This window comes from Octopus bimaculoides, chromosome 1 (assembly GCF_001194135.2).
Source record: "Octopus bimaculoides isolate UCB-OBI-ISO-001 chromosome 1, ASM119413v2, whole genome shotgun sequence".
Taxonomy (NCBI): Eukaryota; Metazoa; Mollusca; class Cephalopoda; order Octopoda; family Octopodidae; genus Octopus; species Octopus bimaculoides.
In genome coordinates, this window is record NC_068981.1 from 159753863 (window position 1) to 159757950 (window position 4088).

General features: G+C 37.6%; 1 protein-coding gene across 4 annotated transcripts in view; it reads right to left on the reverse strand.

Annotated features, from left to right (window-relative positions):
- LOC106884425 (protein transport protein Sec24A) overlaps positions 1–4088 on the reverse strand; it is an 82523-nt gene that overhangs the window by 58520 nt on the left and 19915 nt on the right. The window lies entirely within an intron of this gene.

Consider the following 4088-nt stretch of genomic DNA (forward strand, 5'->3'; position numbering starts at 1 on the left):
CCTGCTTCTCACATGGACAACTGTATGTTGGCTGCTCAAGAGTGGGCAGCAACAAAAAACCTATTTGTATATGCTCCACAAGGGAAAACAAGGAACATAGTTTACAATGAGGTGTTATAATCACAACAGCAAGAAAGTATGTATATGATCACCTTCTTTTACGAAACTTCATTGGCTTTCATATATTTATATTGATATACATATATATACGTGTGTTTGGGTGCGTGTGTGTATATACATCTCTATATATAAAGATGATGCGTAGTCTAGACGGCGTTTTTAGATTTCATTATTCTCTTTAACCTGGGCAACGCCGGGTATTTCTGCTAGTATATATATATATTTGTATAGGTTGTGTGGTTAAGAAATTTCCTTCACAACCACATAGTTCCATGTTCAATCCCATTATGTGGCAGGGTGTGAAAGTAGCTTCTACTATTGGAGTTGACAAATTCCTCAACAGTTGAATTTGGTAAATAGAAACTGTGCAGAAGTCCATTACATACACACATATGCACACATGCATGTGTGTGTGTATATCATATCATTTTAATGTCCAATTTTCCATGCTTACATTAGGTTAGATGGAATTCAAAGAGACAGGTTTTCTGCAGCCAAACACTCCTCCTGTCACTAACACTTACCTATAATCAAGCCAGGTAATATTTCTCTATGGTCAAACATGTTTTACATGGAAAGCTGGAAATGAACACCATCACTTTTATGATGGTGATGCTCTTTTAACAACCATCACATGATGCCAAAACAAGGAAACGCATGCACACACACACACACTAATATACGATAGATTCTTCAGCTCTTAGCTGCCAAATTGACTCACGAAGCTTCAGTCAGCCTTGAGCTACTGTAGAGGACATTTGTCCACAGTACTACACAGATGGAGTGAACCTGAAATCACTTGGTTAGGAAGCAAGCTTGTTAACCATACAGCCACACCTACACACACACACACACACATATATATTACGGAGATGTACTTACATAGCAAAGTGACCTGATCTGCGATCGTGTGCTGGAACTAAAACAATTGCAGTGTGGAAAGGTGTTTATAAGCCATTTAAGAAACACACAAACACCGTTAGATTCACTTCAACATTTAAATGTAATTTGCCAAAATATTTTCGTCGCTTTGAGACCGTGACCTGTTCACAGAATTTTGTCAGTGAACAGGTCAGTCTCAAAGCGATGAAAATATTTTGGCAAATTAAGTTTAAATGTTGAAGTAAATCTAACAGTTTTTGTGTGTTATTTTAAATGACTTATAAACACCTTCCATGCTGCAATCGTTTTTGTTGTTGTTGTGTGTATATATATATATATATATATATATATATATATATATATGAACCTATGTTCATATATATGAGTTTGCAAACAAGTACATTATAAAAGAAGAAAAAAAACTAGATAGGGATAGATGCAAAAACAACTTGTCTTGACACTATCAGAAGGAAAATGGGAACAGAAAGTTGTAAAATGATAACTTTTTGAAAGCCAATCTCAATTTTGCCAGTATGAAAAAAAAAATTATGTAATACAAGCATTAAAAATCCCATCAGCTGCTTACATACTTGGTAGGTAGCCAGGTTACTAAATAGGGTTTCTGAAGTTTGTCTTACATATGCAGAAATCATTTCACAAGTTTGTACCCTCCACATTCTCAGTGCTGTTTACTTACGTTTTTTGAGGGTATTTTTAACTTCGAGGGGCAGTGCCACCACCATTTGTAAGGGCCCTGAGACTACTAAGGGTGAAAGAATGAAAATCACAACTCATAGGTAACCTATGTAACCTGAGTGTTGGATAGAGAACATAATCTGCAGCTCAGTTTAATACCACTGCTTGTCACCTTGAGTGCATTAGGAAAAGTCTACTCAGTTGCAAATGATCAGGTCAGGTTTCCAGTTTGAAGATACTTTCCTCCATCCCTTCCACAAATTTTAGAGGGCCTGTAAGCAGCTGTCCCCAACCATTTTTGCACCACAGACCAGTTTTCATGCATGACAAAACACATTGAAGTGTATAATATATAATTTAATTATTACATATATAGGTGCAGGCATGGCTGTGTTGTAAGAAGCTTGCTTCTCAACCACATGGTTCCAGGTACAGTCCCAAGGCATGGCACCTTGGAAAAGTGTCTTCTACTATAGCCTTGGGCCAACCAAAGCCTTGTGAATGGATTTGATAGTTGGAAACTGAAAGAAGCCCATCATATACATATATACGTATATATATTTATGTGTGTGTGTCTTTGTTCATCCCCCACCATCACTTGACAACTGATGTTGGTGTGTTTATGTCCCATAACTTAGTTCGGCAAAAGATACCGATAGAATAAGTACTGGGCTTACAAAGAATAGGTCCTGGGGTCAATTTCTTAGACTAAAACCCTTTAAGGCAGTGCTCCAGCTTGGTTGCAGTCAAATGACTGAAACGTGTAAAAGAGTAAACGAGAATGCTAAAACACTCTGCAGACAGCCTTAATCAGTAACAAAAGAAATAAAATTTTTAAATTCATCCTTTCTGTGCATTCCAGTACCATGACTTGGTATTGGTCTGCAGCCCAGTAGTTGGAGAAACCTGTGTAAAAAGTCACATGCATTGTTTTCCCACCTGACTAAAAGGTAATATACATGTTGTGGGATTAGTCCTACAGAATTCTTACACAGTCATGCACAGGGTTTGGATCACACTAAGGCTATGATAGAAACTACTAGTCAGTAACATCAAACCTGGAACCATGTGAATTATGCAAACTTCTCAATCACATGACCATACCTGTACCCCATGCAATCATTACCAATATGTAGCCTTGCATGTGTAAGTAAACACAGTAATGTCTGAATGTATCTCAGTATAAGTGGTGAGCATATTCTTTTCTACTCTAGGCACAAGGCCCAAAATGTTTGGGAAGGGGGCCAGTCGATTAGATCGATCCCAGTATGCAACTGATACTTAATTTACTGACCCCGAAAAGACAAACAGCAAAGTTGACCTCGGCAGAATTTGAATTCAGAACATAGCAACAGGCGAAATACCGCTAAGCATTAAGAGGTGAGCTTATTGGCACCAAATATTTTCTCTCAGTTTGTCTCTGGTTCATGTGAATAGGGTGGAGAGGGTCTATGAGATGACATGCAAGCCTTAATGGACTTAAATTCCGCACAGGCATTGCTGACTATTTTGCATGGGCTGCATTGAACTTGATTCAACCAAGCCTCTACATTGTTATATAAACCAAATCATTTTCCTGGTATTCAGAATTCCTATATATTGTTACTTAGCTAATTATTTCCCATTATTATGTAGTCAGGTTTATGACATGACACTGTGCCACTTAACCTCCGAGCTAATTTAGAGAGAGAGAGGAGAAAAAATAGCTGAAGATATAGCTCAGTGAGATCTGAGTGTTATATATAACTAAGCATAACAAAACAATTAAAATCAATAACAATTACTCACTACTTGGAAGGCCTTAATCTTCAGTAAACTAGAAAACTATCATTCGTTTACTGCTTAATATAACTAGATGTATAGTCTACCTTGTAAGGAGCTGTTGCTCCACAAAAAAATATATATATTTTAAGAACTACATATTTACTATCAGAATTTCTAATGAGAATGTTATAATCCTCATGCATCCACTATATACACATCGTGTGTGTGTGTGCGTGCGTGTTTATGTCAAGTTGGGAAAATTTAACATTAAACTGATTAGTCCATACTTTTTAATTTAAGTCTTACAAGGAAAAGGTTGATAGTGACTTCGAAGTCTTCGTCGTGTGTGTGTGTGGGGGGGGGGGCTGAAAAGTCCCTGGTTCTAAGGGTCTCGCGAAAGGCCTGGTTGGAGGCCCAACTTTCTGAGTTCTTTTACAAGGCTAAGAAAAACTGAATGACTACTGCAATAAGTGTGTGAACCTGAGAGAAATATGTTGAATAAAATCATAACTGATCCTCCTGTATGTTTTCTTTTACCCAAAGCTAGGAACTTTTCAGTACCCCCTTGTGTGTGTGTGTGTGTGTGTGTGTGTGTGTGTGTAGACTTCTGCATTGTGCAGTAGGCT